This window comes from Furipterus horrens, unplaced genomic scaffold (assembly GCF_987537825.1).
Source record: "Furipterus horrens unplaced genomic scaffold, mFurHor1.1.pri manual_scaffold_2, whole genome shotgun sequence".
NCBI lineage: Eukaryota > Metazoa > Chordata > Mammalia > Chiroptera > Furipteridae > Furipterus > Furipterus horrens.
The window spans coordinates 84,445,266-84,460,346 of NW_028327172.1; positions in this window are offsets into that span (position 1 = coordinate 84,445,266).

Consider the following 15,081-nt stretch of genomic DNA (forward strand, 5'->3'; position numbering starts at 1 on the left):
CCCTCCCTTCCTCTCTCTCTAACAATGAATAAAAAATTTTAAAAATATATCTAACATCTTTGACCTTCTGGGGTATGAGGACAGGAATGCCCTGGATCACACCAACAATATTCTGAGTTCTGGTAATTCCCACTCCTCCCACGAGGTTGAGACAAGTCTTTTTTCTGATTATGGCTCAGTCTCTTATGAATCTGATTACTGTGAATCAGTGACCAAATTAAGTTTCTGAACCTACAGGACCAGACACTCTCTGACATAACCTGAAATAGTCTCATGTCTTCCTTTCTGCCCTCATCCCCTAGAGATCAGGGTGAATGGCCTACCATAGTGGAGCAGAATGTGAGCTGGACCTTGCCAGGTGAGTAGAAAGAATTCGAAGACCCACTGAGAAGCAAAGCAATTGCAATGTGCTTTTTTTGTTTCTTGCTCCCAGTCAATAAGTATAATTCATGAATTAAGGATAATTGGTGTCCTTTAGAAAATGCAGCTGTAATTATAGACACTTACATGCACTTAGTACATTGAAGAAGAATCAGTTGTTTCACAGTTCACAGAGGGTCCTGCTGGCTGGAGGGCAAACTCAGCACCCTCAGTAACTACAATCATCCTGGGCAGTGCGTGGGCCTTAAGGAAACCTGGATCCCAGGGACCACAAACACCCATAGCGGAGAATGGAACATTCAACTTTCAGTGTAATGCAAAACCCCTCCAGTTCATAGACTAGCTGACCTGGATGCCGAAATCCCCTGAGGAGAGCCTGTTTTCTGCCCTGCCTTTGGGCTCCCAGGCACCAGGTACTACTGATACGGACAGGAAATCAGACATACTTGGTTTCTACCCTCTCAGATATTATGGTCTGTTTGGCAAGGATGGACAATAAGTCGAGCAAGACAATTCAGTATGAAAAGTGTCATGTAGGGAACATGCACAGGTATGGTTTCTGAGAGAGTGTGACTTTGACCCTGAGACCTAAAGGATGAATAGAGTAAGCCAAGCATATCTTGCAGGCAGAGAGTGCGGAGTGGGGCACCATATTCCAGGTAAAATGCAGCAAAGACCTGAGGCAGAGAACACGGCTCATTGAAGAACTGGAAGAAGTTCCCTGTGGCTGGTGTGCAGGGTTTAAGTGAGGAAGCAGTGAGAGATGGACTAAAAAGAGAAACCGGCGGAGTCAGAAAGGCTGAAGGCATTTGTACTTAATTCTAAGCACAGCGAGAGACCCTCGAAAGTGTTAAGTAAGGAAATAACAAAACCTGGCCTTCCACTATCCTTCATTATTCCCAGGGAAGGAAATGCCGAGCCATAGCTTCTTTGAGTTGTTTAGTCTGCTGTGTAACTGAAAGAAGACATTTAGTTTTACCTAAGCCGTTCCTCTCTGGCCACAATTGAGTCCCTCCATAGTCCTGTCTAAAAAGTGTTTGATGATTCTCCATCACACATGGACTAATTCCACACCCTTTAGCATGGTGCCCAGGGCCTTTCTCAATGGTCCCACCTAATCCTGTCCCACTCTCAGCCCTCACCCATACATCCCTGATGTGTAGGATGTGTTCACTAAATATTTGTTGAATGGAAGAATGATAGACTGCCTTTGGACTTCTATCTCAGTAGTTCGCAAACGTGCCTCCAGGCCTTTGCGTTTGCATGTGTTGGCCCACATCCCCAGATCACTCTAGCCCTCTCTGATCCACAAGGAAGCTCTCACTTTCCCTTTGCTAAGTCAACTCAGGACTGTCTCCTCTGAGAGGCCTCTTCCCTTGGCCTAGCTGATAACTCCTCCTCTGGGTTCACTGAGCTTTATCTATGCATAGTTGATTCTTGTTATTTGCAGCAATTATGTTATGTAAAGCCACTGCAAATAAACCATTGGCCCTGGGATAAATACAGGGTTAGTTTCTTGTGAGCCTCTGGTCACAACATCTTCTTCAAGGCCTGCATCGGCCCAGCTGTAGTGTGTGGGTTCTTGACTTCCCGTAGTAAATATTTCATAACATGAGTCTGGGTGACTATGAGGGTATGTTTATTAAAGCTGGGGACAGTGAAATAAGTAAGGGCTTAGCACAGAAGAAGCCACAGGAGAGCCTAGGCTGGGCTCCCTTAGTTTACTGGGAAGTCAGAGGAAAAAAGGCCTTGGAGACAGGTTCAGGGGATTGGTCTGGGATGAGCTGCTGCTGCGTATTGCCTGCAATTGCAAGTCTCTAGAGTTTAGGAGATTCGTGCCTGTGGGGGAAGGAGAGAGGGAAGAAGAGGGGAAAGGAAATGGCTCTGGCTACCCTCCAGAGAGAGAGTTCCAGCACTGGGTCCTTTGTCTTGAGGCTTTTATCTCTGTCTTGCAGGTGGAAATTTTAGGGGCGGGTTTCAGTAGAATATTCATCAATTTTCCATGTGTGCCCTTTCAGGGTCATGGTCTCCACTGATTGGTCAGTGCCAGGACAGGGGTCCTTAGTCATTGCAGTTGGTGCTGACATCACTCACCTAGTTTTGCGTCCTTTCTGGGCCTAGAGCTGAAATACAACTGAGGCCTAGATGCTATCTCTAGGGAGGTGACCTTCTGTATCTGGCTGTAAACTGCTCAGCCATTTTGTTCAGCTACCTGTCTTAGTTTCCCTATTCCAATTGCCAAGGCATTTTCCTAGCTTTTTACTATCCTGCCTCAAACTGATTAATATATAATCTTATTTTATTTAAAGACCTCTTATTTAGGATATATTGTTGATTCATTAACACTGAACTCAAACAGCCAATAGCACTTATAACTAATGACTGAAGAGAGCTTATGTAACATGTATTTTCCCTGTAAGGTACAGTACAGACTTCTTTTGCTAGGAACACCAGGCAGCACTGCAGCACTATGCTTTGGGGCCATTTTAAACAGAAAATCGCCAACAAAACACACAAAAATGTGAAAAACATGGCACTAAATAGACCATGAAAAAGATACTTATTTACAGTCTGAGGGCTGAAACAAGGCAGAGCATCATCTTGTTCAGCCCCAGCTGGAAATGTGCATGAGCATGTTAGGCCACTCCAAGTTTTTGCTGCTCTGCGTGTTTGAGAACAACCGCAAAAGCACTGCAAATACCGATTTGGGGCTCACAAATAAATTTCAGTGAACAGGCAAATCCACAAATATAAATAATGAGAATCAACTATACTTTCATTAGAGAATTTGTTATTCTGAATTGAAGTTAGTAATTCTTTTGGGTTCCTGGACCCGAACCCAAAGTGTTCGTGTCTGTGTTGTGGGGGGTTCCCCCACACCAACAGCGAGCACTGCTCTGGATGCCAGCTGCACATCCTACAATTGAAGTCATCCTGACATTACCCAGAGATAGCATCAGATCCCACAGGCTGAAGTCTCAGTCCTACAAAACTGTCCCCCTCCCCATTCCACTTCAGATGCCAGTCAACAGCCCAGGTTGTTGTTACCTTTTTTTCTGAAGGACTGGCTATAAAACAGAAGTTTGCATGACCCTTCCTCGGATTTGATTAATTTGCTAGAACAGCTCGTAGAACTCAGAGAAACATTTTACTCACCAGATTACCAACTTATTATAAAAGGATATAACTGAGAAACAGCCAGACAGAAGAGATGCATAGGGCAAGGTAAGGGAACAGGGTGCAACGTCCATGCCCTTTCTGAGCACACCACTCTTCCCACATCTCCATGTGTTTCTCCAACCTGGAAGTTCCAGGACCCTATCCTCTTGGGTTTTAATGAAGGCTTCATTAAATAGTCATGCTTGATTAGATCATCGGCCCTTGGCAGTTGAACCCAATCTTTAGCCCCTCTCTCCTCCCTCCTTCCCAGAGGTTGGGGAGGAGGACTGAAAGTTCCAACTCTAATCTCAGGTTTGGTTCTCCTGGCAACCAGCCCCCCATCCTGAGGTTACCTAGGGGCTTTGTAAATGTCATCATCAACATAACAAAAGACACCTTTACCTCTTATCACAGGACCTTTTTAGGATTTTAGAAGCTGTGAGCCAGGAACTGTGGACAAAGCCCAAATATAGAGAGAAATATGACCAAATATATATTTCTTATAAATCACAATATCACAGTAATTTATGTGTTTCTTTTTTCCAGAGTCTGGTGACTACTACACTGTGAGCTTTGTGAAGAGTTAGCAGACAGCAAGAAACAACAACAACATTGAGATCTTACTACGAGGTTTTCCATATGCATTTTCTCACTCAGTGCTCACAAGAATCCTCTGAATTATGTACTGTCATTCCCACTTTACAGATGGAGAAACCAAGACTTAGCAATGATAGTAATACTTGCCTATGGTAACAAAGTAAGCAGTGGAGGCAGGAAGGATTTGCACACAGGCTGAGTCAGAATCCCACATGCTCATTGCTGGACTATCCCACCTGTGAATGTAAGCCCCTGTGGAGAGAAGTCTAGAAAGGAATACAAGTATAATTAACCAGTCAGCCTCTGAGAGTGTCTCTAGGAGGAAGCAGTTGATGGGAGGAGCTCTTATGGGTAGTCCCCTGGAAGACTGAATTCACTCATGGGTTTGAAAAAGCAAAGGGTCTAGGCTGTTACTGTCTGGAAAGAAAGACTTCCTGTTTATAGGTGAGACAAGAAAGGTCTCCACTTTGCTGTGACAAGTGAATTTGCTTGAAAGCAGTGGTATGGACACTATAGGGCCTATGTGTGGGTTTGACAGGCTGGTACCAAGACAGCAAAAGTTGGAGCTCAGAGGGAGATGACCTTGGGATATGAAGGTCTTTCAGGTAGCAGATGGGCACCTGGTTATGTCAGGTGTGATAAGACCATGCTTCAACCACCGAGGATCTAGAAGGCCATGTGCAACATGTGAGAAGCCCCTGTAGGGAAAACACCCACCTCAGCAATCATTCCCACTCACTCTGGGGTCAAAGTGGAATACTCAGACCAGGTCAGAGCTCTAGCTGTTGAGTCACCTGCCATCATCTGACTGACTGTGAGCCCAGGCTGTGACCCTTGAGGAAATGGCTCAGGGAATGAAGGAGTATAAAGAGATATGTCACCTCGGGTACAGGGACATCCATAACTCCTCTGGCCAGAGAGGAGCTCCTTTCCCTCTCTGGAGGAACTGAGACTCAAAGCCCTATTTGTGGCCTAGATACTCTGATTTTGAATATAACTGCACTTTGTTCTAAAAAAAAAAACACTGTTGCCATTCACATCACAAGCTGCTTGCAGTCCTCATCTGAGGTCCTCAATGTCCAAGGAGACTAGGGGAGCCAGCCCAAGATGCGTATGGCTGGACGGAGACTCCAGGATGTCTCCAGTGAGAGCAGCTCCCATACTTCAGAGCAAGCTGTCAGACAATTCCAGGAACAGAAAGGCCAAGATCTCCAGAGAATGGACAGCTGCTGCCTGTGCCCAAGTTCTCTTTCTGCCAGAGGGGGTGCTTGGCACTTGTCTCAATGCCCCCACGGAAGTTAAATCAAGGGCCCTCTCCACACAGTTTTCATCTTGGGGAAGACCAACATCTCCCCACACCAGAGTTCCAAAAGTAACTAACACTCTCCAGGGGCCACTGTTCTACTTCGCCATCACTCTGAGGAGCCACCTGAGGACAGTGACAGTCTCAGCACAGCTCCAGCTCTGTGGGTAACACTTTCACCTTTAACAAATTCTCCCTTGAACATAATTTATTTTATTCAGGTCTAATGTAATTTTTCCAAGGCCTTGGCCTATGGCCTGGTGATCATTTATACAATGAGAATGGATCTGATCAAAATGATGAAGTGAATAAAATCTGTCTCCATTATCCCCACATCAGCTAGTTCTCTTCCTTCCCTAGCTCCCTCGGCTCTGGAGCTGCTGCTGACTCTGCCTTTGCATTCTCTTATGCACGTTCCTTTACTGTTTGGGCTATTTTACCCTTGGATATTTTACTATAAGAAACAGTGTATGAATGTGTAACCCAAATAAAACTTGTGGCTAGCCTCCACCAACATTACATCAAACTGAAAATTTAGAAAATCAGACTCTAAAAACATTGAAAAGCAACAGAGTGTGTTATATATTGTACAACATAGAGAAAGACTTTCCAAAAATTCTCTTTTTGAATCTCCTGCAGCCCCATCCCTCACAACAGCAGGTTTTACTCCCTTCTCTTTCTTTTTCTTCTCCAAAACTTTTCTGCCCCAAGCACCTGGTTGTCACTTATGCCTCATGAAACAGCCACCCACGTTATCTCCTTTTCCTGCCTCCTGGATATTCTTCCCTCTGATCCCCACTTTCTAGGCTTCTTCAGTTTTGCATTTCACCAGTTTTCCCATTTATCACATTGGTCTACCTGACCATGGAGCATCGTCCAGTGAGCCTGGTGGTAGAGCAACAGAAAGGAACGTCCTGAGGTAATAAGGAAGCAATATGTCATGAATAAAGGAATGGATTCCAGCGATGGTGTTTCCTGGTTAAGACGCTTTTTTTCTTGTGGGTGTTAGTGAGACACATGAAAAATGGTTTGTCCCACTCAAAATCTACGGCTCCTTAGAGTCATGCAGTATTTCAAATAGGTGAGTGGAACAGAAGTTTATTTTTAGAAAAATCTTTTATTAATCTTAAAATCATCCAGTGAGCATGTGGCTTCCAAGACTTCAACCTATTTTGCCAATGTTCAGAATTTGACTCCTAACAGTATTACCACTAGCTACTTGCTTATGTGTTTCCTCCACTCTAACCTTACTTGACTACCAGCATCTTTTTTATATACCAGCCATTTCATATCAGAATGTCCTCAACCCCTTCCTTCTCTCTACTGTGCTCTGTATCATAATCACCAGCACTTCTCTGATTTCCCACTAGACTGGAAACCCCTAGTTCCTAACAAGAAATTTGACAGATATAGGTTCTTAAAAATATTTCTTGTATGGATGAATAAAATAATTAATGAATGAACAGGAAGTTATAAAAACATTATAGTGTATTTCTAAGCCTTGATCACAAATTTTCAATATTATTATTGTGGAGATAGATTCCCCGGACTTCCAGCCAAGATGGAGGCCTAGACTGACATGCTCCATATCCCTCCACAACTAAGAAGGAATACAACTACGTACCTCAAAACTAGAAACAACCAGAAGTTCCAGGAAAAAAAGCTACATGGAAGTCCAATGTATGAAGTTATAAAGAAGTGGTGCTTGTCCAGACAGATAGGAGGGGCAAAGCCGGGGCGCAGAGATCAAGCTGTGCTGGCAGTGGGAGCAGTGGCAATGGTGGTAGGACAGCGGTAAGCACAGACACCCATATTTAAGGGGAGGCGAGAAGCTCCCAGTCTCTCAGCAGAGAGTAAATAGCAGGAATCCATCTTGGACCACTGCCTCCACACAAAATGCCACAGCATAGTGAGAAGGGTCGCCTGGTAATGATGAATGCACAGGGCTCCACCCCCTATAGTGTAGTAGGTGTAACAGCCCCACCCAGGAAGTAAAGGTAAACACAGAACTGTCAGGATGGCACTGATCATGATAGAGATCTAGGTGATGCAACTGACCAGACAGCAAATATCTAATCGAATGGCTCAGCAGATAGAAAATCTTTCTGAGGCACAGTGCAGAGCTTTGGTTATACAAATGCTTGCAGACCTAACAGCAGATCTTAAACAAGACAGGGAAGGAATGAAGGCCAGTCCTGCTAAAATGAAGAAAAACACATATGAAACTAGTGGTGAGGGAAAGAAAATCAACAAATCAAATCAACAAATCAAAACATAGGGAAGGAACAAACAGTCAACCAGTACAGAAAGAGGAAACAAAAAGTGAGGAAAATGAGGAGAGGCTCAGAAATCTATGGGACAACAATAAGTGGGCCAACATCTGAATCATAGGGTTGCCAGAAGGCAAAGAAAAACTAGAAATTGAAAAATCATGTGAAAAAATAATGAAACAGAACTTCCCTAACTTGGGGAAGGAAATAGACTTACAGGTCCAGGAAGCACAGAGAGTTCCAAAAAAACTGGACCCAAGGAGAAGCACACCAAGACACATTATAATAAAAATGTCAGAAATTAAGGATAAAGAGAGAATCTTAAAAAGCAGCAAGAGAGAAGGAGAGAATTACATACAAAGGGGTTTCAATAAGACTATCAGCTGATTTCTCAAAAGAATCTGCAGACAAGAAGGGACTGGCAAGGAATATTCAAAGTAATGAAAAGCAAAAACCTACAACCACGATTACTTTATCTTTTTATTCTGTCATTCAGAATAGAAGGGCAGAGAAAGTGCTTCCAGGACAAAGTAAAACTGAAGGAGTTCATCAGATCCAAATCACTGTTATATGAAATGTTAAAGGGACTTGTTTAGGAGAAAGAGGACCAAACTATGAACATTAAAATGAAAACTGTATCACAACAGCCAACGACAGAAGCTAGGGAATCAAAACAAAAGCAAACTAAGTAGGCAACGAGATTGGGAAAAGAATTATAGGTATGAGGAACATTTGTGGGAGAGGTTAGTGGGGAGGGGGAAGGGGGGAAAGAGAGGGAGGTGGTACAGGAATTAAGAAGCATAGTAAGAGGGAGTAGAGTAAATAGGAAGATGTTGAGAAGAACTATATGCACAACCAACGGGCATGGACTAAGGGTGGGGGGCATTTGGAGGGGGATTGTCACTGGGTGGAAGGGAACAAAGGGAAAGGAAATTGGGACAACTGTAAGAGCATAATCAATAAAGCATATTTAAAAAATCATTATTGTGAAAATTACTAATGCAAGTAAATCAGTACACTGAATGACTTCTTATTTTTATTCTTTCTTTAATTCTGAAAGAGTCTTAGTTTATTTTCTCTTACAGTATTTTCTCTTCTCAATTTTAACTATTCTCACCACTTGGAACAGCAATTTTTCGCATATTGGAGCTTCTCAGTCTAGCGTTTATGATTTTATTTTTATTTCTCTATGTATCTATCTTGTTTTATTGCATTCAGAGTGATTTATTATATTGGGTTGGCAAAAAAGTCTGTTTAGCTTTTTTCATAAAATAAAAGACACATTTTACATTTTTACCAATAACCTTATTGATTTGGATATTTTGATATGTTAGGTATCTCCCACGTGGTATAACTTTGATTGTTCTCAATTAATGTCTCGATTTGATTGCTATCAACTTTATTGGTCTACCTGACCGTGGATCATCGTCCAGTGAGAAATCTTCAGCACAAAACTTCACAAACCACTTTGACTTGTTCCATCAGTCACAGCACCTTCTTCATATACTGCACAAATCTTTTTTTGTGTTTCAGTTGCTTTTTTACCTTCCTTGAAATAATGAAGCATAATACGCCGAAAATCTTGCATATTTTCTTCCATTTTCAATATTAAAATGGCTACACAAAAAACTCACCAATTTTGATAAGGTTTTTTTTTAACACACGCTAATATAACAGCTGTCACAATACAATCTAACAAAGTTGTTTTGAATGAAGTTAAAGACAACTAAATGCTACTAGAACCATCATACAGAAAAAAACAAATGAAAATTTGGCCAACCCAATATATTCATGATAAACTATGCTATGCTATGCTATGCTATGCTATGCTATGCGGCACAGCAAATAAACTCATAAAGCAAAAAGAAAAACTTCCTTTCTTACCTATGTCACAATTTGAGGCTGATTGGGAGGCTCTTTGAACAGATCGCTTCCAAGGTGTGACTTTATCTTGCAATACGGCCATCATCATGTGGTCTTCATAATCTCCAGGGAGAAAAATGATCATTCAGATAGTGCTGTGACCAGGCCTAAAAGTGATAAACTTTACCTTAACTCACATTCCAATCACATGACCCTTATCTTACTGCAAGGACCTCCAGAAAATATGGTTTTCTTACGTGCCCAAGAAGAGGAAATGGAGTTGGTGAATATGAGGTAAATCTCTACCACATGTATTTAGTTCTCTTTTCCTAAATATTGATTCTATTTTACCTTACCTAGTCTACTACTTATCACATCTACTAAGATTTTTACTCAATTTTGTATTTTTGAAACTTTTATTTCTTTTTTTATATATGCTTTTTCCAATTTAATAACCTGTTGTCATTTTGAGTATGGTATTTCTTTATTTATCTCTGAAGATTCTAAACAAACTTGTTTTAAACCCCTTGGCTAGGTGCACCATTATTTCTGTTTCCTTAGCTATGATTTTTCCAATTTCCTGGGTCTGCCAACCAGTTTTTATGATTATGGATATCATTAAGTGCTTTGTAAGTTTTGTATGAAAGCTGATAGTGCATGGAATGTTTTTCCCATGCTTGCTCTTTCCTAAAGAATGATTTCATCATTGCATCAGCCTGGTCTTCTGAGATGCACAGCTCTAAACTAAATCTTCTTATATGAATTTGGGCATTTGGATCAATAATATACAGTATATCCACTTGATCCAATATTTGATCAATTATATATAGTACCATTTTTAGATGCATACATAGGCCCAATTTCTGTTTTTATAAGAGCATCACTACTTCCTGTCACTCTAAACAGAAAGTTTCTAAAATTTTAGTTGGAGCTACCTTAGTCCCGGTTCAAGTCCGGGTTCACCAGTAGATACCTTTGGCTTGGCCCCAGGCTTCAGAGAGGAAGCTAGATTTTAATTCCAGTATGATGTGCTTAGGCACTTTTCTCACTGAGTGATTAACGCTTTGAGTGCCAACGTTGCTGTGAGTGACGCTGACAAATTTTCCCAAAAGTGCCAGCGTCGCTTCCAGCGACTCTATTCAATGGCTATACATATAAATAACAATGGAATAATTTGTATTTTATGTTTTGTTCTCTTTTTTTTTGTACTTCAGGTTATATATTGATATATCTTTTTCTCATGTTGATCCAAATTTCGAATTACACATGGCACTCATGGTTAAAGACCTGGCTGACCACAGCTTTGCTTGTGCATGGCTTCAGTTCTTTTATTGTAAAGCCTTCCCTTAGCCCTCTTCTGTGCTACTCAGCACACATTATATCATGGTAATTTAGCTGTAGCTCTGTCTTCTTAACTAGATTATAAGCACTTTGAGGGTAGAGATTATGCCCTATTTATCTTGCTGCCTTAGTGCCTAGCACAACTGCAGATTAGAGATACTCAATATTGGTGAAATTGAATTTGAGAGGTTTTAGAGATTCTTGAGAAATCCAATTTTTATTGTAACTGAGAAATGAGTCTCCAGTGATATATAGCATGCTGTTTGTGGAATTTACAGACATAACCAAAAGGCATGTATTTGGACTCTGTAAATGATGTCCGGATCTGCTTGTTTGTGTGCCAACTTGTGCAGGGCCTTTTATTTGCTCTCATTTTGCTCCTTTGAAGACATAATTGCTTCTTGGTTCTATGTTTCTATTGCTCATTACACTGTTCCATACCATTTCATTCTGAAAATAAAACAAAATAGGATATTTAAAATTAATGATGTGGGGCACAACTTTTTTTGCTTTCCCTCTACCTTCAGGCAGAATTATTAGCAAATGGCTTGAATACCAGCCATTCTTTTTTCAGAAGCATCTGGGTTTCATTACAGTATGAAAAATTACTGATTACGAGGTGAGAGGCCAGAGACCTCCCTAACAAAGGATCACTGGGATGTTTATCTACCCCTCCCCACCTCCTTGCCAAACCTGGCTACTTCTGTTCCAAAGCAAGCTGAAGAATCAGCCTCATTGATTTCTGGAATTTGGAGATTCCTAGTACAAGGCTTTCCTCATTGGCTTCATTTTCAAAGATTCAGAAAATGAATAGTTTCTTGGATGACACAAGTTCCTATGCGGCAGAGCTCTGCACCTTTTGCAACTGCCCTTGTTCTTAAAGAAGCTATAGCATCATTGGAGTCTATTCGTCATGTTTTCAAACTTACAAGGGTAATTGAAGGTTTGTCCTTTCCTTTTCAAGCACCATAACTGAATTAAAATGGAATTTGCAAAGACAAACAACATTCACTGAGAGATACTAGTATTTGGTTTCCATTGTGACTTTATATCGGGCACTTCGCTTATATTATTTCATTTGGATATGTGTGTGTGTTGGAGGAAAATTGTTACAGATCTTTCTGTTTTCCAGACTTGGTTCTCTCTTACCTCCCACGTGACTGATACAGGAAAATCTGACTTCCTATTCTGGGGATCACCTCTTCCTTTGAAAACTCTAGTAGGTTAGGGGAAACCGTAAAATAGGCTTATGTGTTACAGTACTGAACACGTTAATTTTAAATCTACGATTACTGAAAATGCAACTCTAACTTTGGTTTCAGCAGTAAAGGGAGTTTAAACTGGTTCACATGCCTGAAAAGACTAGTAATATCCCGCCTCAGGCCAGGCTTTATCAAGCAACACGAGTTGACGTGAACACGCAGTTGCTTTTCGTTTCTCCCCTGCCTCCCACAACATGCATTTCCTGCAATGGCCACAAGATGGCTGCAAGTAGCTGTGAGGGCTGAGTTCTTCCTTGTTCACATCAGAAAGAAAATGTCCCTCGAGGAGTACTTTCTTTCATTTTAAAAAGAAATATTTTATTTATTTATTTTTAGAGGGAGGGGAAGGGAGAGAGAAAGAGAGGGAGAGAAACTTCAGCATGTGAGAGAAACATCGATTGGTTGCTTCTTGAACCTAGGCTTGTGCCCTGACGGGGAATAGAACTGCCTTAGGTCAGTTGAGGCTCATCCTTGGGTGTGAAGCCAGAGTCTCTGCAGGCACCAGCAGTGTGAGGATGGACGACATCTACGACACCTACGTGGAGATCAGGTTACTGAGTCTGACGGAACAGATGGCAAGTGCTCCAAAAAGGCTTAATTTCCTCAGGAGGGAAGCGTCTTCACTTTCTTTTTTCTAGTCTTCGAGGGGAAAGACTTGGGGGCTCAGTCAGTCCCTGGATGAGGCCCCGAAGAAAGAAACAGTCTCTAGTCTAGACCTGGGTTTGAAGAGACAAAAAGGCTCCCCTGTGTCGTCCCAGCTCACTTGGTTACAAGACGAGGTTTGAGAGCAAGGCTCTACCTACTAATAGCGTGTGCATCAGCCAGAACTCCTTACCTGTGCATGCTCTGGGAGTCACATGGAGTAGCAGCAGTAGGGAGCTGATGCACAGGCGGTGGTACAGGAACCAGAGATATATTTCAGTGAGTTATTGTACCCTTATTGGCTAGGGGGGTTCACCACCTGATTCACCCTCTGCCCTGTATTCTTGCCGCTCCTGGAATGTGTTTTGTCTGTTCTCAATGTTCCGTAACCGCTTTTCTTTTTTGTTTTTGCGGTCATTCTGTTCTTTTCTGTCCCTTCCTGTTTTTCTGTTATGGGTTGTTAATTCTGTTACCTATCAGAAGGGAGAGAGAGAAACATCGATCGATTGCCTCCTTTATGTGTACAGACCAGTGATCAAACCCGACACCTAAGCATGTGAGCCAACCAGGAAGTGAACCCTTGACCTTTCAGTCACAGGACGAAGCTCCAACCAACTGAGCACACCGCCAGGGGATATCTATTTTCTATAGGTGGGAGTTTTCAGGGAGGTCCCAGGGGCGATCTCAACAGACTATTCTATTTATTAGATCTCCGGGGTGTGTCGTTTAGCATGCTTATGTATCACAATCAGTGTATAGTGGGATTAAGGGTCATTCTCTTGTTAGTTTCACCTCTATCTTGGATTAGTCTGACTCTAATTGGATTTTTCGTTATTTCCTGACTAAGGTGATTTAAACACCTGCTCTTAGGTATCTTTGGTTAGAGAGGATAGATTTAGACCACATACTCTTAGGGAGGATAGAGTCTTATGATTTATCAGTGGGTTGTTAATTGCTCAGCTATTACGCCTGTTTTTTCAACTATTTGTTTCCTCATTCCACTTGCCAGAGAATTTTCCTAGTTTCTTACTAACCCACCTCATTAGATCCTCTCTCCCTTTTCTATGAGAAAACATATCTTCTTGCTAAGTCGATTTTCTTACGATGTGCCTTGAATTTCAGTTTCCTAGGACTTCGGTCTCTCCACAAAGTGCTCTACTATTTTGAAAGATACCTTGTTTTAACTCTGCCTCTTTCTTGAGCTACTGCTCACTCTTCTTTTCACTGCCCTTGACTATCCACCCATGCATTTCTTAGCCACAGAATGATTGCCAAACCTATGGCTATACTGAGTTGCTCTCTCCAATGTCACCATGATGCCATAGACATCACATTCAGATTCAAATGTCTTTTTAGTTGTCACTCTCCTTGATGTCCCTATTCCTGTTGTTCACCATTACTTTCAAAATTATTTAATATTTCAGTAGCTTATTTTCTAGAGCACACCCACACTTCAGCTGCGAAGAGAGGGGGGGTCTGCTGCATGGGCAACAGCAGACCCTCCATATTACCCTGCCCAGGCTTTGTAGCTTCAGCGTCATCGCAAGATGTCAATTCAACACGGGAGGAGACAGATACCATGTCACTCCCAAGTCGGACTGCACAACCATTCTCGGCGGTGCAGATAGACTCTTGAGAAGCTACACCATCGTCTCTCGAGACGGACGGCTGCCGACGACGACGACCCACACTTTCACTTTATTTTTTCTAGTCTTTAGCCATACTTATAGTTTTTTTTTTCTTCTGAAGATCTTCCTCTTTACTATAATTTTTTTTTTGATTCTCTGAGTTATGACATTAAACTCTTCCAGAACACTTTGAACAGAAAGATTTAAATTATTAACAAAGTAAAGACAAGCACTTTAGAACACTTACAAAATTATACCCTGGACACTCAAAACTAAACAAAATAAAACCTCTCAAAACTCAGGATTTGGTACTTAGAAATTTGAAGGTGTAGCCAAAATAAACAATGGTATATTAATTTTGTCTCCTCTACATCAGTGTCTTTGCAATTATTATTCAATAATTCCAAAAATGTTAATTCAGAAACTAAACAAAAGGACACAAGAATTTGAAGGACTTAAAATATATTTTTTATATTGATAGTCTGAGTCTTTCTGTCCTAAGATAATACATCATTATTGATTACATACACGATGAGGTATTTGTAAAATAGCTGGTAAAAAATAATATACAGTATTCTACATGAGATGGAATCTTATGAACCTATAAGTCTTCTGAAGTGTTAAATTAATCACCT